Source organism: Equus przewalskii, chromosome 28, assembly GCF_037783145.1.
Source record: "Equus przewalskii isolate Varuska chromosome 28, EquPr2, whole genome shotgun sequence".
Taxonomy (NCBI): domain Eukaryota; kingdom Metazoa; phylum Chordata; class Mammalia; order Perissodactyla; family Equidae; genus Equus; species Equus przewalskii.
Window position 1 is genome coordinate 6,646,429 of NC_091858.1, and position 26,446 is coordinate 6,672,874.

General features: G+C 44.3%; 1 long non-coding RNA gene across 1 annotated transcript; it reads left to right on the forward strand.

Annotated features, from left to right (window-relative positions):
* Positions 1–1,697: 1,697 nt before the first annotated feature.
* LOC139080061 (uncharacterized) lies at positions 1,698–18,168 on the forward strand. The gene is made up of 2 exons (XR_011534190.1): positions 1,698–2,541; positions 17,724–18,168. It is a non-coding gene; the product is annotated as an uncharacterized lncRNA (long non-coding RNA).
* Positions 18,169–26,446: the final 8,278 nt, after the last annotated feature.

Consider the following 26,446-nt stretch of genomic DNA (forward strand, 5'->3'; position numbering starts at 1 on the left):
AGCAGAGGTCCTACTATCCGTACATGCTCTGAAGAGGGAGGTTTCTCCTTGCCACCCTGCAAGATTACTCTTTGATCCAGCAATTCCATTTCTCAGAGTTTATCCTGAGGAAACAAACAAGTGCACAAGAATGTGCATACAAATACGTTTATTATAAAAAAAATTGGAATCTGACTAAATGTTGAGAGGATTGCCTGAATAAGTTATAATATATCTATTCCTCTGAATACTATGTAGCCATTAAGAACGAGAAGATAAATATCAGTTTAATGACCTATCAAGCGAGGCAGAAGCATATAGTGGAGTTAAGTACGTGGACCCTGCCACTTCTTACTTGTGTGACCTTTGGCAAGTCACTTATCTATTCTAGTATTTAACTTCTTATCTGTCAAATGGGGCTATCAATCAGGTGCTATCTCATAGAGCTCTCATGAAGATTGAATGAGTTAATATAATGAAAACAGTCTAGGATAGGACCTGGTACACAGTAAGCACCATATTAAGAGTCAGCTATTATCATCATATTTATGATGCCTTCCAGAAAAATAGGTTACAAAACAGTATGTGTCAGAGGACTCCATTTTTGTAAGCAAATTATATTAAAAATTAACATATATTTACATTTATATTTAGAAAAGTCTGAAAAGATATGCTTCTAAGACATTTCTAGATGATGAGACTATGAATAACATTCCTCTTTTATCCATTTTTTTATTACTTTCACATAAAAAACTACTTTTATTTAAAAAAATATGTATTAGGTGATTCTCAGTGACTAGATTTGCATAGCTTTTGGGGAAAGAAACTTCAAAGGAAAAAATATTAAAATTTTTTTAACTTTAATTTTAAAAGTTTTATTAACGAAGATTACATTTCAGCATTATCTAGTGAAAAATTGTAAACATCTTAAGAATCCAACAATAAGGGTATGGTTAAGTAACCACATCAATTTAGTGGAGTAGTATGCATTCATTAAAACGATAGTTATTAAAACCAGGTAGCAACCAGGGAAATACTTATATAATAAATAAAAGAAGAATACAAAATTGCATGTGTGTGAGCGGAGGATAACGTGAAAGACTGGAAATAGGTGATTTGTTAAGAATGGTAGGAGGTGGGCAATTTTCCCATTTGGACTTCATACTGGAGTGCAGTCAACGGGCTGGAATCAACACATTTTCACTTTTTGTTCTTAGGGGCTTGTCTTCCTTTGCAACCCAGCCTTGGACACTGGAAACATGAGGGCTTAGGTTGAGTAAATTGTCAGTAAATGCATCTGGCTCTTCCGAGGAGTCCAGACTGTAACAATGACCACTACTATTGTAGCGAACGGTTGTTGAACGCTTGTCTGGAGCTGTACCGTTCTAATGGACTTTACGTCCATCATCTCATTTAATCCTCAGAACAGTTCAAAGAGGTAGGTTATTATTATTACGATCATCCTTGATTATAGAGTCTTGGCGAACATCCATAACCTGCCTAGCCCAGGTCACACAGTTGTTAAGGTGTGCAGAGGTCCACGCGCTTGGTGCCTTGACCTCTGCTACGGGTGCTGCCTTCTTCCATCCAGGCTGCTCCCATCACCCCTTCATTTTTGCCCCCCAAGGGCTCTTGCACCTACCCTGAGGAGATAATAAGCAGCCAGAGCAGGGCCCAGAGGGTGGCTGCCCGGGCTGGGAGGAGCCTCCAAGGTCCCCGTGCCTGGAGCCAACTGTACCGCTTGCGGAGAACGAAGAGCTGCAGAACTGCGTCCCCTCGGAGCAGATACTGTCCTCTGCGCGGGAGGATGACTTACCCACAGGGGCTGGTACGGACAAGGAAATAAAGAACCGGGTAGGAGGGAGAGACTGGCCCACAGCCCTTCTTAGGACGGCAAAGCCCTGTGAGCGGACGCTCTGCGCCACCAGCGGCTCTAGAATAGTCGCGGGCCGGCCTGACTGCGAAAGGCCAGGGTCCGCGGCCCGGGCGCCAGGCGGTTTCTGCACACACTGCGGCCCCGCCTTTCCTGGTGGCAGTCAGGTCCCTCCCCGGCCCTGCTGCCGGCCCACGTGGACTGGCTGGCCCGGGCTTCCTCAAGGATCTCCCGTGGGTGTGTTGGGGAGGAGGGCGCCGAGGAGGAAGGAATTCAAAGTAGAGTAATCGACACCCCGCGACTTGCCGTCGGGGATCTTGGTCTTCAAGCGAATCCGCCTCTGCAGGTGCTTGGCAGCTCCGAGGTTCTCCCTGCGGGGGCAGCCTGGGATTCCAGAGGGTTCCAGAGGATCCCAAGGACCTGCGTGCCCGCGTCTCCCGCCGGGTGCGCGCACTGAGCTTTGCCCAGCGTTCTTGGGCTGCCTTCTCCCCTTCTGCACGGCTGTGGGTCCCAGCAAGACCCAGCAGTAAAAGAGAAAGGGCGGCGGGAGGATGAGCCCTGCCCAGCTCGGCAGGAGGCTGCGGGCGCACCACGAGGAAGCCCAGTGCCGGGGCGCTTCTTCCAGCCCGGGACCCCCGTTCCCGCTCTCCGCAGGCGGAGACGGCCCAAGGCTCGGCCCCAAACCCTCGGTGAGTCGGGGGGACCTTGGGTCGGGAGGACGCCCCAGTTTCGGCTGAGGGATGTCGAGGATGGGGTTCTGCGGCGGGGCAAGCGCACAGCATCCCGGACGTCGCGGACCGCGGAGACCAGGGGCGCTACCCGCGGCCGCGCTCCCGACCACGGGCGCGGGGCTATGGGCCCACGACCGGCCTGCCCCGAGCGAGGGGCCAGGGGTGGAAGAGAGGCGTTCTCGACCTAGCCATCAGCCTGGGGTCCTGGGCTGGGGTTGGGGCTCCCGCCCCGGAGAGGGACCAGAGGGCGAACCGCAGCGGCACGGGGGTAGCGGCGAGGGTGGAGGGGGTGTCTCGAGACTGCTCTTGAGCGCCCCCAGCAGGCCCTCGCCTTTGCGCGGGGTTTCCATGTTATCTGGGCTCTGGGGTCTTCCTGGGCTGCCCAATTGTGTGCTCGCACGCTCCTCTCGCTCACCCTTCTCCGCAATTTAAGATTTAAGCGCCATTCCTCGCTCCCTCATCACACTCCAGCCACACCAGTCTTCTTCCAGTTTCTTGAATAGAAAGGAGTCTTTCTGTCTCAGGGCCTTTGCACATGCTGTCTCTTCTGCCGGTAACACTTTCTTCTTTTTTGCAAGGTCAGCTCTTTCACATTGCGTGGGTCTCAGCTCTCAGCTTAGATGTCTCCCTCTCAGAAAGGCTTTTATCTAACCATCCTACAGAGCAAGGCCTCCCCTTTCCCACAAACATGTTTATTTCCTCCCCTTCTTATTTCCTTTAGTCTTCCTGCCACACTTTGTATTTATTTTATACTCTGACTTTGCTAATTTAATGTAAAATAGGGCAAGGGACATATTTGTCTCTTTAAGCCTGTGACTGACAAATAACAGGTTCTCAAATATTTATGCTGGCATGTTTATTAATTAATTGACTCCTTGCTCCAGAGAACTGTAGAGCCAGAAAATGCCGCCTGAGATAGGGCAGTTCTGCAGAAATTTGTGCTATTTGCAGCAGCCCCAATCTATTAAGGTATAGGTTGGCACCGAAGGTCTTTGGTCCCTGAATTCTCCCTTAGAGGCTTTAGGTGCTACTCTGCAGGGCAGTCTTCCTGGGTGGGCAGACAGGGTCTGGCACTCAGGAGCTCAATAAATCTGGAACACAATGTGGGGTAGGCCTCCCATGGGCGGTCCTGGCTCTTCTCCATGCTCCCTTTGAGGCAGACTCAGTGCATCATCACATTGCTCTGAAACTGATCTCACCGCTCAGAGCTGAAGCCCCCATGGGGATGTGGAGAGGTGAATATACTCCATATGGCAAACTTAGGCAAATCCCCATTAGACCTCCCTGTTCCCCCAAAGTTCCTTGCTGGCTACCAGCTGCCTCCTTTTCCTCCCCTGCCTCTCACCTGTTTACAACCTCTCAAATCTCTAGGCCTTGAGCAGCTCGGTTCAGACCTAAGGTTATACCCCACACTAGGCACAGTCCAGCCTCTAGAAGGCAGTCCAGAGGGCACCTCTTGTTGCCGCAGTGTGCCCCTTGGGGTGTCACTCCCCCCTACATACTCCTGAGCAGCTTATTTAGCATTTCCCCATTGAAAACAGATTTCCTTGGAGGTGGTGGGGAGGAGGGGGGTGTATTCCGTACTTAATAAAAATTAACTTTTCTCCATTGTATTACAGTTTAGAAAATAAGGATAGTCTAGTGGTTAGGAGAAGGTGCTTTGGAGTGGGGCAGACGTGGGTTCAAATCTGTGCTCGGTATTTATCTGTCTGACCTTGGGAAAATTACCTGTAAGGCTCTGTTTTCTCCTCTGTAAAATGGGGGTGAAAATACTCTTGCATGGGTTGTGGTGAGGAGGAATAAGATTATGTCTGTAAAGAGCATAATGAGTGCTCAAAAAGAGTTATTATTATTAGAAGTCTTCCAGAAGGTTCTGTGGTCACTAAAGTCCCTGGGAGAGAACCCAAGGAGCCACCTGAGGCCTCAGAGGATTGCGAAAGGCCTCTGTGTAAACTCCTCTCGTCTCTGGCTTCCCAAGAATGTCTGCAGGTGATGACCCTTCCCTCGGGATTGCGCGTCAATCTTTCTCCTGGCTCTTTGCGCCACTTTCCCCTCTGTGATGTCCTTGGCACGCTTTGACTTCCTGCCTCCCTCTGTCCACAACTGTGGTCAAATCTCAGGAGGGGATACTCTTGGGCATCGTGTGCTTTACAGGTCTAGATTGTTTGAGGAAGGAGCTGGATAAATGACCCTCTGGATGCTAATCTCCAAGGGTGCTGTTGGCGGCTCTTGGCCTTTTCTGGGTCGAGGACCTCTTTGGGAATCTGAGGAAAGGCAAAGAATGTCTCCCTAGAAAAATATACCTTCCCGTGTGCACACGAGGTTTGCATACAATTTCAAGGCCTCCTGGCGTCAGGAGTCCAGTGCCCCCTGAGCGTCCTTGGGACCAGGCAGCCCAGAGGACAATTCTTCAGCCCCTCCCTGGGCAGCCGCTCATAGAGCTGCAGCAGCAGAAAAACAAGCAAACCTAAACTCTTTTCTCTTTTCCTGCCTTCCCTTTGTCAGGAGGTACCAAAACAAAGAAATCATAGGTGCTTTACTGAGGGGGGAGACAAAAAGTAAATACACCAGTGGGTTTTTTTTGAGGAAGATTAGCCCTGAGCTAATATCTGCTGCCAATCCTCCTCTTTTTGTTGAGGAAGACTGGCCCTGAGCTAACATTTGTGCCCATCTTCCTCTACTTTATATGTGGGACGCCTACCACAGCATGGCTTGACAAGCAGTGCCATGTCCACACCCGGGATCCGGGCCGGTGAACCCCGGGCAGCCAAAGCAGAATGTGCGCACTTAACCGCTGCGCCCCTGGGCCGGCCCCTACACCAGTGTTTAAAGATAGCCTGTGGGAGACTAGAAATGACTGAGCTGATAGGAGTGTATTTTAGGAGCTCCAAGAGGATTCATGGTTCAGTGAAAAAGATGTATGGCAATCAAGAAGAACTCGAGATCTGAGTGGGGACTAGAGGGTTAGAACTCGGGGGCAGAACGGTGTTGAAAATGTTACTGGGGTTGAGGTGAAGAGTTCTGGAGACTGGTGGCCCAAGGATGTGAAGTGGTTAACATTAGTGAACTGTACACTTAAAAATGTAAATTTTATGTTTTGTGTGTTTTACCACAATTAAAAAAAAAAAAACTTACTGGGCAACACGTCCATGTCCTCCATGAGAACTTTTGGGGGTCTACCCTACCAGACCCAGAGCAACTCACCACCCCTTCCTACCGGGGAGCTCACTTCCTACCAGAAAGTGCAGAAGCTCAGTGACTGAGTTTGGGTCCAGGACCTGTTCGGTCAAGGGCAAGCTGGTGATGGACGGATCACTGATGTGGGGCCAGTGGTGGGATTAGCATAAAGCTCTGGGAACCGTGGGTTTTGTTGGAGGAGGGGTTGGGGTAGAGTAGGCAGGGGTTGTGGAGGAGAGGGCGTAAGGCGGGCCTGCAGGGGTGTCCTGCCGTCCCTCTGAGTCTCGAAGGTGCTGTGGGAAGGAAGCTTGCTCCCCCCAATGTGAATCTGAAGGCTCCCACGTTGACCCTCTCCGGTGTCCTGACTTTGGAGACAGCAGGTGGTGCTGTTTAGCAAACTCGGGAGCCAAGAAGGAGAAACCTGAACTTTTAACTTGAGAAGCGGGACACCTCTACCTGGGGACCCTCTCCCTTCCATCTGCCAGAGCCGAGGAGGGTGTGGGAGACGGGGCTCTTCCCTGACCTCTGAAGAACTCCTCAGCTGGCCCCAGGGAGGGGGGAGGGCTGGGATCTGCTCTCCTGTGTATTTCCCACGTGTGCTGGTATCCCAGATGTCTCTGGAATGCGGCTCAGGTGAAGTCCTGGGTAGTGGCCACCCGGAGCTTGTCTGGGAGGCGGTCACACACCCCTGCACCAGCCAGGCTGACTCACCCTCTGCCCAGCTCACCGTGGCTCCAATGGCTCTGCCTGCTCCCCCTGCCCCTGGGACCCCTCCTTTCCTTAGAACACTCTCTGAAAGTCTGGACTTCACTGTAAAATAGACCAAAAGCTTGGAAAGCATCTCCATAAACATATTTCTAAATTTCAGGCTTTTATCCAGCGAGCTCTGGTTCCGGAAAGCACACGTGGGAACTCGCTGGTGAAGTGCGGGCTTTCTGGGGGGGTTACGGTGCTGGACGAGGGAGGAGGTCTCCCTCCATCCTGTGAATCCGGATTTGATTGTTTCGCTGGGCTTTGTCCCCAACAATGACAGGATTCTGGGGAATGAAAACACAGCACTGGTTTGACCGCTTCAGCAAGTTTTAAAAAGCCCCACACACCAAAGTCCAGCGTGCCTTTGGGACTCCATGGCATGCGGGTCACTCTTAGCACACTGTCATGCCCCTCCCCTTGTTTTTCCTCTGCCTCACCTTCCTCATGGTGTTCTAATTTGTGTTGTTTAACTTCATTTATGTGGTTTTGTAAATGGCCTTAAATCTGTTTTGAAACTGGGCAGAGTACAAATAACTAGAAAGGAAAACATAACTCTAAAAGGTTAGATGTTTTGATATGGGCTGAACCTTCTGCTAATGTAGAAAAATAACCACATCCCTTAGTGACTGTAATACCCAGAATCTCCCAAGACTGCTGGTAGAGAGAGGATCTCCTCAGGGAAACAGGCGACAGAACCTCACTGCCTTAACTTTTGACCCCTGGCATTCCTGATAGCTCCCCGTGGCATCTTTCTGGAGTTGCTGCTCTTACCACCAAGCTTTAGGGTGGGGTGGGGGCTGGGATTCCCCTTTAACCATTTTGCCATTTGGACTCATGACTTCTCCCTCAGTACTCCCTGAAGAGCTTCTAAAGCTCCAAACTCATAAGGCCTGAACCTTTGAAATAAAAAAGACTAGGAGACAAGCAAAATGTAAACAGAAAATAAAAGGAAACTAGGTCATCCAAATGATAGCTTAAGATTTTTTATCTTATTTTCCATTAGAGGGACCCCTCTTCCCTGGTCTCTAACCTGCCACCAGACAGTGCTGCCATCTTAGGATACAGCCACATCCCCCTTCCAAGTCCGGAGCTAAGAGAGCAAGGCCGAGGCAGAAAGAGGGAAAGTCCTCGTCTGCCAGTGTTCCCAAGGCTCCTCTCTTGGTTTTATTTTCCATCTGAGACTCTGCTTCTTTTCCAGATGATTCACACTGGGAGTGACTCCCCTTTTGATGCTGTCTGTATTGGAATAATGCACCACATGGTGACCTCAGCTTTTATACAGATCCAATCAGGACCATGGTCATGTTACTATACTGGTTACAAACCTAAGCAATCATCAAGCTGCAGGAGCTCTCATTCCCCTTCCTCAACAGAATGGTCCTTCCAACACACCTTCCTAGGGCCGCTTTCAAACCAGATGATGTTGCGTAACTTTCAGCACCAACCTTGGCTTTTAGTTTTAACTCATTTCTTCCCCCAATCTTTAAAGATGAAGGTAGCCATAAAAAATACTTAGATGTCTCCAACCAGAAGCCTTGGCTGAAACACCTTAGAGAAGGCAGGGAAAAACTTCTAAGTGTTGAAAAGGCATTTTTATCATCAAATTGGATTTCCAAGTGTTTTAGAGATGGAAGAGACTGCAGAGATCGTTTAATGCCATTCTTGCAGAGTACTGAGGCTGCAAGTGATTAAACGACTTACTCAAGGTCCCAGAGCCAGTCTAAACCAAGATTTATGCCTATCGATTCCCAGATCACTCCCTTTCTCACTACACTACTCATATTGGCCTCTTTCATATCTAAACAGAAGTGTAATCATGACTGGAACTTTTTGTACAGAAGTAGATGATATATATAAATTCAAACACATGCATACATATATACACATGCAAGATAATAGAATTAGGAGTTAAAGTGATTGAGGAATGATTATTTGTGTTATGTATACAATTTTAGCTGTTTGTGATGTGTGTCTTAAGCTATGCACAGAAGCAAATCTGGACTCCTAATAGATGGAATGAATGAATGCATCTAGGGAGAAGAAAATTTAATTCCATACACTGAATGCAGAGCTCTAGCAGAAACAGTGAAATTTACACATGGTCCTACACTTTAGAAGTTCATGAACAGTAGACATATGCTTAAATAGTTCTAATATAAAGCAGACTTTGACCAACATTGTCACAATTTAATAAGGAGTTTAGGATCGCTATGTGTGAAAAAAGCAGTAATACAAACAAGGAAACTTACCAGTAAGTACAAGCAAATTACACGTATATAGGTATGTAGTGGGTGTGTATATACATGTGTATAAATATGTACTGGCTGCCCACTCACATACATGTTACTTTTCACTGTATTATAAGTATCCAGTAAATAAGGATGGTGTCATTTGGGATGAATGCTTATACAACTTCCAGCTCAGCTTTATGTAAACAAAGATACTTAATGGTATCTCTCTTATCTCTTGGTTTGGTTCTATGGTCTGATGAAGCAAATATATTTCCAGTCCAGACCTCTCCTCTGAGCTTCACACCCATATATCCAACAGTCTGTTTACCGTCCTCTTGGGTGTCTCCAAGGTTCCCAAATCTCGGCATGTCCGAAATGGAACCTGACCCTTCTTCCAGTGTTCCCCATCTCAGTTAATGGCATCAGCGTCCACACAGTTATGCAAACCAGAAACCTCCAGCCAGAACATAATCTCCCTAAGGGCAGGGACCTAGCCTGTTTTGTTTTCTGCTGCATCTTCAAGACCTAGAACAGCGCATGACACAGAGTGGGTATTTAGTGGAATTACTACCTGCAGTCTCTAGACTGCATTCATTTCCCTCCACCCCTACCTTACTACTCCATCCAAGCTGCCATAACCTCTCACTGGCACTACTGCAACAGCCAGCTAACTAGTCTCCCTTCACCCATGCTCAGCCCGTTTCTGTCTGTCTTCCACTCTTCAGCCAGTGACCTTTTCAAAACGTAAATCTGATCCTTGCTATGGCCTCTGAGGCCTTGCATGGTCTGTATCCTACTCACCTTCCAGCCTTATCTCATACAATGATCACCCTTGCTCTTTAGATCCAGTCAAGTTAGCCTTTTTCACAATGCTGCCTATCTCTTGCTGTCTCCTGCTACAGGGCCTTTGCTCATACTGCTTTCTCTGCTTAGACCATTCTTCCCCTCTTCACCCACTTAACTTCTACTCACCCTCCAGATGTCACCCTTAGAAAAGCTTAGAGTATTAGGTCCTGTAGGTCCTGATGTCAAATGTATTTGATGGCGAAGTCACAGTCAAAACAACTTGCAAAATGCAGATAAGAGATACCATCATAATACTTGTTATGGTTTCATTTTTACATTTGTTTGTGTAATTATCTTTTGCATAAAACTTTTAACAACTTGTAAGAAGTTTTTGTCTGTCTTCCTATATGAGGTCAAGGATCTAGTCAAAAACCATTAAAACATAAGTCACCATTTCTCTCTTTCTTGTATTTACCTATATTCTCTTTTTTTTCTATCGGATATAAATCCTCAGGAAATAGGCCCTACTCTGGTTTTGGATTGAAGTTTATAAAGATCCTTCCCCAGTACAATATGAATGTTTAATAATGTTTAATAAAAATATCCCATGATGACAGATTGTGAGTCCTCCTGAACTGTGAGTACCTTGTGGGATGGTTTGAGTGAATTTAGCCTGGAGACAGGAGATGGACCTTTGGAAGTCTTTTCTCGCCCTGTGATATTAGGATTCAGTAAAATTGAGCAAAGAGGGGCCTTTCCAGGTTATCATCTGCCATATGTCTTCTCTTCTTGTAAGAGGACCAGAGAATGGGTAAATTGACTGAATATTACATAGTAAGATGGTTAGAATTACTCAGGTAGACTAGATGTTTCAAAGAGAACCTGTAAATATGGGGGTTTATTATATGATAAAGAAGGATCATAAATCCAAGAGGGGAAAGGCCAGGTTAGTGAATTCATTATGTCTTACTATTTATTTACCATTTTGTGGAAAAAAGTGAATTTTAATATTATACTACATCATTTACCAATATAAATTCCAGAAAGATTAACATGTAAAATAGTACAAATTCAAGCCAAAAAAGGCTATATGAAAACATAAGTGAATTATTTGAAATCCAGAGGTAGGGAGAACTTCTAAGCTTAAGAGTAATAGAAAACATTACCCCCTCCCCCCATAAAGAATATTTTCAGCTATTCAAAAATGCAAAATTAACGACCAAATTAAAAGGTAAAAAACAAAATGAAGAAAAAATAGATTATCAGAAACTAAGCAAAGGGTCAATATCTGTATTATATAAGGATATTTATAAATTAATTTAAAAAAAACCTTAAGACTCCAATAGAGAAATTGGGCAAAGGATGTGAACAGACAGTTCATGTGTAATATAAAATAATTGACACACAAGAAAAAATATTCAACTTTGTCAAAAATCAAAGAAATGCAATCACACTATTTTGTACTTGCATAGTGCAGAAATTATCATTTAATCTATCAAATTAACAGGAATATAAAGTGTATAATACTCAATATTGGTGAAGGCTTTGTGAAATAGCTTTTCCAATACATTATTGGAGGGAGTGATACTTGTCATTATGTATAATGAATATTAAGAATGTTCACAGCTTTTGATCCACTTCCCAGGATACATCCTAAGTAAAAAAAGTTAAGAAAATAAATCTAAATATGGACAGTCTTTTATGCACAAAGATTTTCATGTAAGTGTTATTTATAGTATAATGTTTGAAAATAGGGAGATGGTTAAAAACCAGTGTACATTAATGAAATTAAGCAAACTTTGGAAATTAAGTATATGAAAGTTCTGATAAAATGAGAAAATGAGGGGAAAAATAGGATACAAAATTGCACATACAGTATAATCTCAACTACTTTAAAGGAAAGTGTGCATAGAAAAAACACTGGAAAAATACACACTGGAGAGTGATGTCAGCATCATGGCCGAGTTAGCTGTTACCTCAGTCTCTCCTCACTAAGTTACAACCAAATGGTCATTCATTAACCAACAGAGGATTCCCTACAAACCACAATAGGACATCTGAGAGATCCATGTAGCCATACATCTGTAGGTGGGAGTACTGGCTCTCTGGGAAGCAGTGGAAGGAGGTGAGTGGATCCCCTCCACATCCACAGCAGTAGGGATCTAGATCAGGGTCCTCACACAGCAGCCAGTGTGTGACTATAAGATGAGGCTGCGGGGCAGGCAGGCCTGCATGTGAATGCTTCACTTTCAGACTTGCAGCCCAGCCCACGGGAATGCTCCACCCTGAGTGGTGCAGCGTAGCCACCGCGTGGGTCCCCCCTCCACACACAGCAGCCCAAGTGAACCACCTGTGAGCACAGAGCAGGCCTGAGTGCATGTAAAAGAAAGCACCCCCCACCCTGTGCACCAGCTCAGCTGTCCTTGGCCAAGGCAGTGGATCTGCACCAGAGCACCTGTGAGTGCATGTGTGACCCGCCAAGCGGCTGTGGCCAGTGGGCAAATGCAGACAAGTCCTGCTGGCACAACTTCCAGCAGACATGGTGTGGTCAGGAAACACAGCTCCTGCCCACTCTCACCCCGCTGCAGTGGTTGCAGGTGGAATCTGTGGCCTGATACTACCACTGTGCTGGCAAAGGATCACTTCATCAAACACCATGAAGAACTACATTAACACTCCAGAGCAGAAGAAAAATGACAACTCTCCAGAAACCAATCCTGAAGTCACAGAAATTTACAATTGAAATAGCAGATAATTCAAAATAGTTGTCATAAAGAAATGAATTACAAGCAAACTCAGAAACAAAGTTCAGTGAACTCAAGAATAAAATTAATGAGCAGAAGGAATACTTCACCAAAGAGATTGAAACCCTAAAAAAAAACCAAACAGATATTGGGGAGATGAAGAACACAATGAACGAGATTTAAAAAAAAAAATCTAGAGACCTTAAAAAACAGAGCTGATGTTATGGAGGACAGAATTCGTAATTTAGAGGACAGAAATATAGAAATGCTTCAGGTAGAGAAGGAAAGAGAATTAAGACTTAAAAAAAGAGAAGAAATTCTTTGAGAAATATCCAACTCAATCAGGAAATGCAATATAAGCATTATAGGTATTGGAGAGGAAGAAGAGAGGGAAAAAGGAGCAGAGAGCTTGCTCAAAGAAACAATAGCAGAGAACTTCCCAAAACTGGGGAAAAAACTGGACTTACAAGTATATGAAGCTAGCAGAACTCCTAATTATATACATACAAAAAGACCTTCTCCAAGGCATATCATAGTAAAACTGGAAAAAGTAAATGACAAAGGAAAAATTTTAAGGGCAGCAAGGAAGAAGAGAATAATCTACAAAGGAACCCCTATCAGGCTTTCAGTGGATTTCTCAGCAGAAACCTTACAGGCTAGGAGAGATTGGAATGATATATTCAAAATACTGAAAGACAAAAACTTCCAGCCAAGAATACTCTATCCAACAAAACCATCCTTCAAATATGATGCAGAAGTAAAAGCTTTCTCAGACAAACAAAAGCTGAGGGAGTTCATCGACACTAGACTTCCCATACAAGAAATGATCAAGGATGCTCTCATACCTGAAAAAAAAGGGCAAAGGTTTACAAAGCCTTGAGCAAGGGGATAAATAGACAGACAAAACCAGAAAACTGCAGCTCTCTATCAGAACAGGTTAGCAAATATTTAATTTTAACAGAAAAGATAAAAGGAAGGAAAGCATCATAAATAAGTATAAACACTTCATTTTCATCACAAACTCACAACACAAAACAGAATAGTTTGGAACAATAATACCTTAGATGGGGAAGAGGGAAGAGACCTACTTAGACTAATGCAGATAAGAAACTATCAGAAAAGGGACTATGTCATCTATGAGATCTTTCATACAAACCTCATGGTAACCACTAAACAAAAAATCATAGGAGAGACACAAATCATAAATAAAAAGAGAACTGAGAAAACCATCACAGAAAACCACCAAACTGAAATTGCATCAGAAATACAAGCAAAGAGAAACAAGGGAATTATAGAACAACTGGAAAACAAGAGATAAAATGGCAGTATTAAGCCCTCGTATGTCAATAATCACTCTAAATGTAAATGGACTGAATTCCCCCAATAAAAAGACGCAGAGTGACTGGATGGATTAAAAAACAAGACCCAACAATATGCTGCCTCCAGGAAACACATCTCAGCTCTAAAGATAAACACAGGCTCAGAGTGAAGGGATGGAAGATGATATTCCAAGCAAATGGCAAGCAAAAGAAAGCAGGTGTTGCCACACTTATATCAGACAAAGCAGACTTCAAGATATAAAAGATAATGAGAAACAAAGAGGCATACCATATAACGACAAAAGGGACACTCCACCAGGAGGACGCAACACTTATGTATATATATGCACCTAACACAGGAGCAAAAAAGTATATAAAGCAACTATTAACAGACCTAAAGGGAGAAATTAACAGCAACACAATAATAGTAGGGGACCACAACACCCCACTTACATCAAGGGATAGATCATCCAGACAGAAAGTCAACAAGGAAATAGTGGACTTAAACGAAAAACTAAATCAGATGGACTTAATAGATATATATAGAGAGAACATTCCATCCAAAACCAACTGAATACACATTCTTCTCAAGTGTACATGGAACATTCTCAAAGATATACCGTATATTGGGAAGCAAGGCAAGTGTCAATAAATTTAAGAAGATTGAAATCATATCAAGCATCTTTTCTGACCACAATGATAGGAAAATAGAAATCAACTACAAAAAAAAAAAGTTTGGAAAGTCACAAATATATGGAGACTAAACAACATGCTACTGAAAAAACGTTGGATCAATGAAGAGATCAAAGGAGAAATAAAAAAATACATGGAGACAAATGAAAATGAAAATATATCATACCAACTCTTACGGGATGCAGCAAAAGTGGTTCTAAGAAGGAAATTCATAGCAACACAGGCCCGCCTCAACAAACAAAAATCTTAAATAAGTAATCTTAAACTACACCTAACAGAACTAGGAAAAGAACAAACAAAGCCCAAGGTCAGCTGAAGGAGAGAAATAATAAAAATTAGAGCAGAAATAAATGAAATAGAGACCAAAAAACCCCCCAAAACAGTGGAAAGGATCAATCAAACTAAGAGCTGGTTCTTTGAGAAGATAAAAAAAATTGACAAACCCTTAGCCAGACTCACTAGGAAAAAAAAAGAAGCCTCAAATAGACAAAATTAGAAATGAAAGAGGAGAAATTATAATGGATACTGCAGAAATAGAAAGGATTATAAGAGAATACTATGAAAACTATATGCCAACATATTGAATAACTTAGAAAAAATGGATAAATTCTTAGACTCATACAACCTCCCAGAACTGAATCAAGAAGAAATAGAGAATCTGAATAGACCAATTACAAGTAAAGAGATTGAAACAGTAATCAAAAACCTCCCCCAAAATAAAAGTCCAGGACCAGATGGCTTCTCTGGAGAATTCTACCAAACATTCAAAGAAGATTTAACACCTATCCTTCTCAAGCTATTCCAAAAAATTGAAGAAGACAGAATGCTTCCTCACTCATTTTATGAGGCTAGCATCAGTCTGATACCAAAACCAGACAAGAACAATACAAAGAAGGAAAATTACAGGCCAATATCACTGATGAACATAGATGCAAAAATACTCAACAAAATATTGGCAAACTGAATATAGCAATACATCAAAAGGATCATACACCATGATCAAGTGGGATTTATACCAGGAATGCAGGGATGGTTCAACATCCACAAATCAACCAGTGTGACACACCACACTCACAAAATGAGGAGTACAAATCACATGATCATCTTAATAGACGCAGAGAAAGCATTTGACAAGAACCAACATCCATTTATGAAAAAAACTCTCAACAAAATGGGTATAGAAGGAAAGTACCTCAACATAATAAAGGCCATATATGACAAACCCACAGGCAACTTCATACTCAACGGTGAAAAACTGAAAGCCATCCCTCAGAGAACAGGAACAAGACAAGGGTGGCCACTCTCACCACTCCTATTCAACATAGTACTGGAGGTTTTGGCCAGAGCAATTAGGCAAGAAAAAGAATCCAAATGGGAAGGGAAGAAGTGAAATTCTCTCTGTTTGTGGATGACATGATTCTATATATAGAAAATCCTAAAGAATCCATCAGAAAACTATTAGAAATAATCAACATCTACAGCAAAGTTGCAGGGTACAAAATCAACTTACAAAAATCAGTTGCATTTCTATACACTAATAACGAACTAGTAGAAAGAGAAGTCAAGAATGCAATCTCATTTACAATTGCAACAAAAGGATAAAATATCTAGGAATAAATTCCACCAAGGAGGTGAAAGACCTATACATTGAAAACTGTAAGACATTATTGAAAGAAATTGAAGACGATGTAAAGAAATGGAAAGATATTCCATGCACATGGATTGGAAGAATAAACATAGTTCAAATGTCCATATTACCTAAAGCAATCCACAGATTCAATGCAATCTCAATCAGAATCCCAATGACATTCTTTACGGCAATAGAACAAAGAATCCTAAAATTCATATGCGGCAACAAAAGACCCTGAATAGCTAAAGTAATCCTGAGAAAAAAGAACAAAGCTGGAGGGATCACAATCCCTGACTTCAAAATACACTACAAAGCTATAGTATCAAAACAGCATGGTACTGGCACAAAAACAGACATACAGATTAATGGAACAGAATTGAAAGCCCAGAAATAAAACCACACATCCACGGTCAGCTAATCTTTAACAAAGAAGCCACAACATACAATGGAGAAAGGAAAGTCTCTTCAGTAAATGGTGTTGGGAAAACTGGACAGTCACGTGCAAAAGAATGAGTAGACCATTATGTTAGACCATACACAAAAATTAACTCAAAATGGATTAAAGACTTGAATGTAAGACCTGAAACCATAAAAGTCCTAGGAGAAAATATAGGCAGTACATTCTTTGACCTCAGTCTTAGCAGCATCTTTTTGAATACCATGTCTACTCAGTCAAGGGAAACAAAAGAAAAAATAAACAAACAGGACTACATCAGAATAAAGAACTTTTGCAAGTCAAAGGAACCCAGGAAAAAAATGAAAAGACAACCCACCAACTGGGAGAAAATATTTGCAAATCTTATATCCAACAAGAGATTAATTTCCAAAATATATAAAGAACTCACACAACTCAACAATAACAAAACAAACAACCAGATCAAAAAATGGGCAGAGGATATGAACAGACATTTTTCCAAAGAAGATATACAAATGGCCAACGAGCACATGAAAAGACGGTCAACATCACGAATTATTAGGGAAATGCAAATCAAAACTACAATGAGATATCACCTCACACCCGTTAGAGTGGCTACAATCACCGAGACAAAAAATAACAAATGTTGGAGAGGATGTGGAGAAAAGGAAACCCTCATACACTGCTGGTGGGAATGCAAACTGGTGCAGCCACTATGGAAAACAGTATGGAGATTTTTCAAAAAATTAAAAATAGAAATATCACATGACCCAGCTATCCCACTACTGGGTATTTATCCAAAGAACTTGAAATCAACACTTCAAAGAGACTTATGCTCCCTTATGTTCACTGCAGCATTACTGCTCCCAAGATGTGGGAGCAACCCAAGTGCCCATGAACTGATGAATGGATAAAGAAGACATGGTATATATATATATATATATATATATATATATATATATATATATACACACACACACACACAATGGAATACTACTCAGCCATAAAAAAGATAAAATCGTCCCATTTGCAACAACATGGATGGACCCTGAGTGTATTCTGTTAAGCGACATAAGCCAGACCAAGAAAGACAAACACCGCATGGTTTCACTTATATGGGGAAGATAAACAAACACACGGACAAAGAGAATGGATTAGTGGTTACCAGAGGGGCAGGGGGTTGGAGGGTGGGTGAAAGGGGTAAAGAGGAACATATATATGGTGACTGATAGATAATAATGTACACCTGATATTACACAATGTTATAAACCACTATGACCTCAATAAAATGATAGAAAAAAAATACACTGGAACAGTAACAGTTGTCATTTTTCCAAGGTGGAATATAAGTGATTTTTTAAAAACTTCTTTCTACTTTTCTTTGTTTTCCAGATTTCCTATGAACCAGTCCTTACTCCTTTCCTAGATGAAAACTGAGGCAATGCCATAAAAACAAGTGAAGTACTGATACATGCTACAACTTGGATGAACCTTGAAAACATTAGGCTAAGTAAAAGAAACCTGACACGAAAGGCCACATGTCCTATGATTTCATTTATATGAAATGTCCAGAATTGGCAAAGCCATAGGGGCAGAAAGCAGATTAGCGGTTGCCAGGGGCGGGAGGCAGAGGAATTGGGACTGATTACTAATAGGTATGGGGTTTCTTTTTTGGGTGATGGTCATGTTCTAGAATTAGATAGTGGTGATGGTTGTACAATATAGTGAATATACTAAAAACCACTGAATTGCATACTTTAAAATAGTGAATTTTATGCTATGTGAATTATATCTCAATAAATTAAATAAAAAGAGGCTTGAGATAAAAAAAAAAAAAGGAAAGAAACCGAGGTGAGTGAGGGGTTTAGGTTAAGAATTTAGTAGAGTCCAGTTTCAAATGGCAATCTCTGTTCTCAAGGGAGCAGCCACGGAGAGGTCTGGGAGCCCTCTTTCTTATTCCTGGCAGGCCGGAAGGACCTCACTGGATGGTGTGTATGTACGTCGGAGAGGAAGAGGGCGAATGAAGGAGAAAGATCAAACATTGCTCTGTGTTTTGTGACTGACTGGCTTCTCTAACGACCAGAGATGTTTTACAAATTATGAATGGCTATTAAAAAATTAATATGTACAATGATACTATTTACAATAGCATCAAAAACATCAAATACCTAGGAATAAATCTAATGGAAGAAGTACGAGACCTATGTAGAAAACTACAAACATTGAGAGAAACTAAATTAAAAAAGGACATACCTTGTTCACTGAAAAGATGTCAAATTTCCCCAAATTGATCTATAAGTTCAATTTTTTTTTTTTTAGAAATGAACAGGGTGATTCTAAAATTTATATGAAAATGCAAAGGGCCAAAAATAACCTAGAAATTCAGACAGAGGAAGAACAAAGCTGAAGGCTTTACATGACTAGATATCAAGATGTATCATAAAGCTATGATAATTAAGACAGCATGGCATTGGTTCAAGAATAGACTAATAGACCAGTGGAACAGAATAAAGTTCAGCATTGAATCCACACATAGCGGTGACACTGAAGAGCTGGTGGGAAAGCTGCATTTGTTAATAAATGGCACTGGGTCTATGTGATATACTTACGGGGAAAAAAAAAGAATCTTGACCCCTATCTCATACTATATGGTAGGGAAAATTTTGTGCTTCAGTGGAAAACTGCATTTTCTGTAGCATAGCCTCTGGGTTGTCTGATTTTGATTTTGTGGCAGCTGTTTTACAACTCTGTAACTTGTAGACAGCTGATAGCAATGCAAAATTCATGAAAATAAATTCACTCTGTCCCCCACCGTGGAAAACCGGTTTTGCCTCTATTTGCATACTCATTTCAATATTCGTGATCTATAAACGTGTCTGTTCTTTGGATTCACCTTTGAACAAGTCGAAACACCTTGCTAGATTGCGTTCTTAATAAGTTAAATAAAATTTTAATGTGTTCATTTTTATATCTTTATGAGTCACAATTTTATCTTTTTTTTGAAAATTGTCATCTAACAATACACAAAAATTAATTCCAGATGGAATGCTAATCTAAATGTGAAAGTAAAGCAATAGAGCTTCTAGAAGATTATAAAAGAGAACATATTCATGACTTTGGGGCAGCAAAGTTTTCTTAAAAAGGGCACAAAAGCACTAACCACAAAAGAAAAGATTGATAACTCAGATTTCACTAAAACTAAGAATTTCTTTTTACTCCAAAACACCACTAAGAGAATGAAAAGGAAAGCCACAGAGTGGGAGAAGAATTTGCATTACGTCTTTTTGACAAAGGTATAAAATATGTATTATATATATATCCTACAAATCAATAAGAAGACAAAAAATTTTGAATTTTCAAAAAGTTTTTGGAAAAAAATGGACAAAAGAAATGAGTAGGCACATCGCAAAAGATCATATCCAAATGGCCAATAATTCAGCACACAATCTCATTAATCTTCAGGGAAATACAAATTAAAACCACTGCACATCCACCAGTAGGGCAAATACTGATTGACAACACCAAGGTTGACAAAGATGTGGAGAAACCGGATCTCTCAAATACTGCTGGTGGGAGTATAAATTGGTATAACTACTGCGGAAAATCGTTTGGCAATATCTCTTTTGCTAAACATATGTCCACCCTATGATCTAGCAATTCCATTCTTAGGTGTGTGTATGTTTATGTATATGTACCAAAAGACGTACAAGAATGCATAGCAAATTAATTTCTAATAGATCTGTGTTAGTTTCCTGCCACTGCCATAACAAATGACCACCAACTCGGTGGCAAACACTACAGTAATTGATTCTCTCATGGTCAGTTCTGGAGGCCAGAAGTCTGAAATTACCGAGTGATTGGGGCTGCACTCCCTCCGGAGGCTCTAGGGGAAATTCTCTTCCTTGTCTCTTGCAAGCTTCTGGCCGCTGTGGGCATTCCTTGGCTTGTGGGTGCATCACTCCAACGTCCACCTCCTTTTTCTCATGGTGTTTTCCCCTGTCTGTGTCATCTCCCTCTGCCTCATTCTTTTAAGTACGTGTCCTTGGATCTAGGGCCCACTTGGATAATCCAGGATGATCTCCACATCTCAAGATCCTTAAGTTAATTACATCTGCAAAGACTCTTTTTTCCTAAACAAAGTAACATTCACAGGTCCCAGTGATTAGGGTGTGCACATATCTTTTGGGGGTATCATCACTCAGCCCACTACAAGCCCCAGACTAGGAACGACCTAAATGTCTAGCAACTGTAGAAGGAAAAATAAATTGTGGTATCATCATACCACGGAATACAATAAAACAATAAAGGTGAACAAATTATTGCTGCATGAACAGCACTGCTGAATCTCATAAACAAATACTGTGAAAGGAGCCAGACCCCAAATAAATACGTAATGTATGATTCATCTATATAATGTTTGAAAATAGCAAGACTACTCTATGCGGATAGAAGTCAGGAGAGTGGTTACCTTTGGAAAGGAGGGGCCTGGTGACTGGGAGGGACTCAGGGAGAGTTCTGCAGGAGCTGACATTCTTCTGTTTCTTGATCTGAGTGCTGAAAATTCACCAAGCGAAACACTTCAGTGCACTTTTCTGCATATAATGTTCGTAGCCATTTTCTTTTCATCTTCTTTCCTTTGTTATAGCTAGGCTGTAATGCTCTAATAAAGTTTGTTTAAAAAAATCTGTTCCTATATTATACACTTTTCTTCTATTTTCTGAATATATTAGATTTCAATACATAAGCTTATTAAACACTATGAATGATTATGACAACATTTTATTTTTCAATATGGGTTTAGGTGGTGCCATCTCAGGAATGTTTGTTTTGGGGCCATGTGTATATATTTTTAGTCTAACGCGTTTTGAAGACAACTTGAATTGGAGGACCCAATTGTGTGACAGACCGGGCTCTTTTGTAGTTTGTTTCCCAACTGTGTATGAGACTTTAGTGTCGCTGACCTTTCTTGCTGAAGGTGTCCTCCAAACTTGACGTGTGTGTGGCAGGGGTGTTGGGGGGAAATGTTACTCCAGGGTGAATGATTCAGACTTAGGAAAGGTGTTATGCATCCTAGGATGGGTAAGGGATAGAATTTCCCGAAGATGGGCAGAGAGTCTTAAGAGGGACCATAGGAGCAGGTAAGAAGAGGGCAGGTAAGGAGAGAACCTCGTCAGATCCTGGTGTTGCCAGGAGGGGACCCCTAGGTAAAATCCTTTATTCTGACGCTCTCCCTTGGACTTTGTAAAATGTCAGGTGCTGGGCTTTAAGCTTCCAGGCCTCCATTATAATTCCTTAGGGTGTCAAAAGTCAACGGACCCACCAGCGCTGTGCCATCTAAAGGAAAGAGGAAGAAAGAGATTGTGGGGCTGCTCATACTCACCTCTTGGCCAGCTCTGTCGCAGTGGGGTCTGTGTCCAGGGTTGAGAAAGTGGAGGCTCATGGCTTCTACGGGAGAGTTCAGGAAGAGAACCAGACCCTGAGCGGTAGCTTCCAATGGGACAATCCAAGGAGGAACCAACAATCAAAACCTTTTTCCCCCGTATGCCATGAAACTGATTCTGGGAAGGTGGAGCGTGGCTTGTGTCTACAGAGAACATATATTTGTATATAATCAGAAAAAATAAACCTTATATTTAAAAAAAATAGTTATACAAGGTAGTGCTAAAGTGGTGGTAGCAGAGATCAAATGGAATAATGCTGAAGGGTTAGAAGTTGTTTATGTCTCTTCTACTTAACTTGAACTGCCTTCTGTTGAAATTGGGAGAGCTAGACGTGGCGATGCAAAGCTGAGGACATTTCCTGCCTTTGAGATGCTTACAAGTGATTAAAGAAAGGACTGAATCAGAGTACAAGAAATAAACTGGGAAATAAGAAGCAGTTCTGAATGGGAGAGGCGGAAGGGAAGGCTTTGGGCAGAAAGTAGGAAGGTGAGGAGTACACATTCTCTACAGTCTTTTAGCGAGGGAATCAGGAGCCTTCGCTGAAGGGACCCAACAAATTGGAAAGACAATACCTTTGTGTTATCTATGATGCAAGCTTTGTTAAAGTAATACTGTCAACAAGGTTGTAGGGGAAATGGTTAGCCATTTGCCTCCTGAGATCACTCTCTGTCCAGTTTGGCAGTAGTCTTAACCCCCACTTTGCCACAGCCATTGGGGCCGTGGAGACAGAGCCTGACGTCGGGGATTGCTCTTGGGGCTCCCCGACCCGCCAAGCAGGAAGCCCTTGCTCCTGGAGCCTACACCTGGAAGAGAGTCTTGGTCAGCCGAGTGGGCAGGAGGCAGAGGCAGCTAGGCCTGGAGAAGCCAGAGGGCTATTTACCAAGAGCCTCAGTGAATGAGTCATATGTGTGGACGTTTGTCTCCACACCCCCAGTCTGAGGCAAAGGAAAAAGACACGTGGCCATGACCAGCCCCTTTCTGCTCCTCCCTTGTGATAGCGCATGAGCCCATCCAGAGGCCCCAGGTGATGTTCGAGTCAGTGTTCCTGCAGTTGGGGGACACTGAGGAGCTGTGGGTGGGGGTGATTGGCAGCGAGCAGGGCAGTGGAAGTTGCTCCCTCCGCCTGCCCTGCCTCCGCGCCCCAGCCCGGCTCTACACGTCGCCTAAGGAGGGGCGTTCTTCCCCGCTGGCCCGAGAGCGCCTCTGTGCCCGGGGTCTGGCGGCAGAGCTGGGCGCTGCCCGCGGCGACCGGGGGTCCGGGGCTCTGCTCCGCTGCTCTGGGAGGACAGGCGACTGACCTGCCCGGTCTAACCTGCCGGGCGCCGTGGCCACGTGCTCAGGGCCCGCTGAAACTCTTTTCCTCTTTCAGGCAGAGCGAGAGGCGGGGCAGGGTGAGAGGAAAGAGAGTCACCCCGCCGCGCCCTGGCTGTGGGAGGTGTTTGCAAACACTCCCGGAATTCAGCGAACTGAGAGGGGTCAGCCGGCGGGCGGAGCTCTCCCGGGGCAGGCGGGGACAGGGCCTGGGCAGCCCTCAGCCCGCTGGGGGTCTGTGATGTTGGGAGAAGGCAGACTCTCACTCGTGGGCGTCAGTGAGTGAGTCTGGAAGGACAGACAGTGTGCTCTGGCCGGAGGAGGGGAGAAGACCAGCACCGAGGGGTCTGGCGGGCAGGAAGCCAGCTCCCAGCACGCCCTGTGCTGGAGCTCCTGGCATCTCTCTGCTCCGACAAATGTCCAATTCCTGCCTCTGGTGTGCCGCACCCTCTGAGCTAACCCTGCGCCCGCCTGTCTCTAGAGAGAAGGATCTTGATTTCCCAGGTGGTAAGGCACCGTTGCCCTCCCCTAACCCACCACCTCTGCTTTGACCACAGAGCCTATTTGTGTCTGACAGAAACCCAAACACATGAGGTCACAAGGTGCTCATAAGTTTTCCTTCCCGCCCCTGACCCTCCCTCTTTGTCCTCTAATCCTTTCCGGGAGTGGAAGGGGTGCTTTGTGTCCTCTCAGCCTTTGAGGCTGTCCAGCCAGGTTTCACTCCTTGCTCTCTTTACTGTGGGAGAGGGGGGAGACCAGAGCTGAAAAACTTTACTCCCAGGGTCACTTTTGATCCCAAATCTTTGACGTTGTCCAGCTGGGGTGTAGTGGAGTAGTGGACAGGAGGACAACCAAGAAGGAAGTAGATGCCTTACCGGAGGCAGCATCAACTTAGAACAGACACCAAGAATGGCTAAGGGGTGGGCCAGAAGGGGCAGGAGGCCGACGTCCCCAGATGAAAATGGAGGAAGGTGTCTGGCTCTGACCTGCCATGTTCTCGGCTGCTGGGCTACTTCTGCTCCTACTGCCTCGCAACCTGAAGCACGGCCTGATCACACCACTGCTCAAATCCTCTGAAGGCTGGCTCGCCTGGTCTGACGCCGGGGCATATCCTCTGTCGCCTAGTGTTTGTGATCTGCAGGATCTGGGCCTACCTAGCTTGGCTGGCTTATCTCTACCACCCATCCCCAGTGCACTTCTAAAAAATCCCGCAGTCCAGCCCCAATGGGGGTGCTCACAACCCCTGTACATGTCATGAACTCTCTGGCCCCCATGCCTTCTCTTCAGCTGCTCTGTTCTCTCCTCCTGAAATGTTTTCCCCCATTTCCCCTTCTCTGCCCATCAAATCTGGTATATCCTTTAGGGCCCAACTCAATGCTACTTCCTTCAAAAATGTCCACCTGCTTAGAGAAATTGCTCTGTTCTCAAAACGTCCAAAGCATTTTATTAACACAGGACTTCCTTTATAGCATCTGCCATGGTGTGCCTTGGAACTGGGTCTCAGGGAGGACTTTGTTCCCTCCGTAGCACCTAGCACAACCTAGGCACAGAGTAAAGTTCTCAACAAATCTTTACGATAATAATGGAGCCATGAGGTTGAACGAGGTTAACAGATCATCAAGAAGGGGAAATCCAAATAACAGAGTTCTCTTAGGTTTTCCTGCCACCTCATGTCTGGTGCCTCCTTTCCATTCCCTTCTGATGACCGTTAAATATTTACAACATACTAACTAGGCCTTTCCCACACTGTAGTCACCCTCAGTTGCAAATCTGAGGCAGAATGTCTGTCTTCTAATTTTCTACATGGTAAAAGGGCACACTAGGTACTCATGGTTGGCTGGAATAACCTGCAAACTCTTCAATTCCATAGCACTTCCTGAGTACCTACTGTGGACCCAGGTGTCTGCTAGGGGCTGTGGAGGGGACAAGTTAAACAGGTGACACCTCGTCCCTGCCCTGAAGGGGGCCATCAGAAGCCAAACCTTGGAGAAACCTGAGTGAAGTCTTGCAGTGGCTAGGACCTGGGTAGGCAGAGAGGCTGGCAGGGCAGCCACCAGACGGCCAAGCCAGTAAAGGCCTGGAGGTGGGAAGATTATCTGGGCTATAGTTTGTTCAGGAGATAGAGCAGAATGAGTCAGAGTGGGGTCAAAATAGCAACGCCTTGAAATCTCTGTCAAGTCTGAAGTTAATGCAGCTGGTGGTGAGGCAACATCGCAGGATTTCGAGCAGGTTAGCGCAGCAGTGTGCCGTGCGGATTGGAGGGAGGAGAGCCGAGAGGTCAGGGGAAATTAGTAGCAAGCCAAGCCTGGGGCTCTGAGGATGGGGAAGATGTAAGGGATGCAGCAAAAACAGTGGATGGGAGTCAGGACACCTGGGTTCTAGTCCCGACTGTATTGTGGGACCTTGAACAAGCAGCTTCTCGGCTCTGGGCCTTTCCTTAACTGTAAAACCTGAAAGCTTTCAAAATGAGCTTTCCAATGTGATGACTGACAGTTGAGCCTTTGAAGTAGGATATCAGGAAGAAAGGGAATTGGCCAATCTAAGGGACATTTGGAACAAGGAAGTGACTGACTGGGAGCCCAGAGGTAAAGAGCAGGGAGAAACTGAAGAAGGTCGAGCCAGGGAGAAATGGGGAACTGATGGGGGGTGGGGTGGGGGCGTCCGCTCCTGACGGCTGGTTTGGCAATCCCATTTTCAGTTCTTCCTTTCTTCCCCTTCCCTAATTTAGCCTCTTAGCCTCACCTTATTTGGTGAGCGCAGGGCAAAATAGGACACTCCCACACCACCTTCTGCCCACCCTCCGCTTTACCTTCCCCTTTCAGGCCCTCAAACGATCCTCCTCCTTCCCCACCACCTGGCACCATCCCAGAACCTACCTTCCCCCAGAGTAACGCATTCGGCGGGCGGGCCGACGTAGAAAGAGCAGAGGATTTGGGCTCATGTTTCTTATCACCTTTATAGCTACCGTTTATTGAGAACTCACCCATTTACCAGGCTATATGATTTTTTTACAGCAATTCTACGAGCTGATTATCTCATTTTACGGATAAAGAAACCGAGACCGAGAGAGGTGAAGTAATCGCTGCCAGGTCACGCACCCGCCAACTGGCAGTGCCAGACTGGAAGTGAGGTCTGACTCCCAAGTCAGTGCTTGGGCCAGTTCCGGGGCGGCGGTGCCACCTTTGGCAGCTGGGGCCCCCATCCCTGTGCTACTGCCTCTAGGACCGGAGTCCTCCCTGCCCCCGCCGCCCTCGCCGCGCCCGCCGGGTCCTCGGCGCAGGGTGCTCGGCCTGCGCTCCGGGCGGGCGGCGCGGGCAGGTGGGCGGGCGGGGCGCCGGCCGGGGAGGCGGGTCCTGGCGGGGG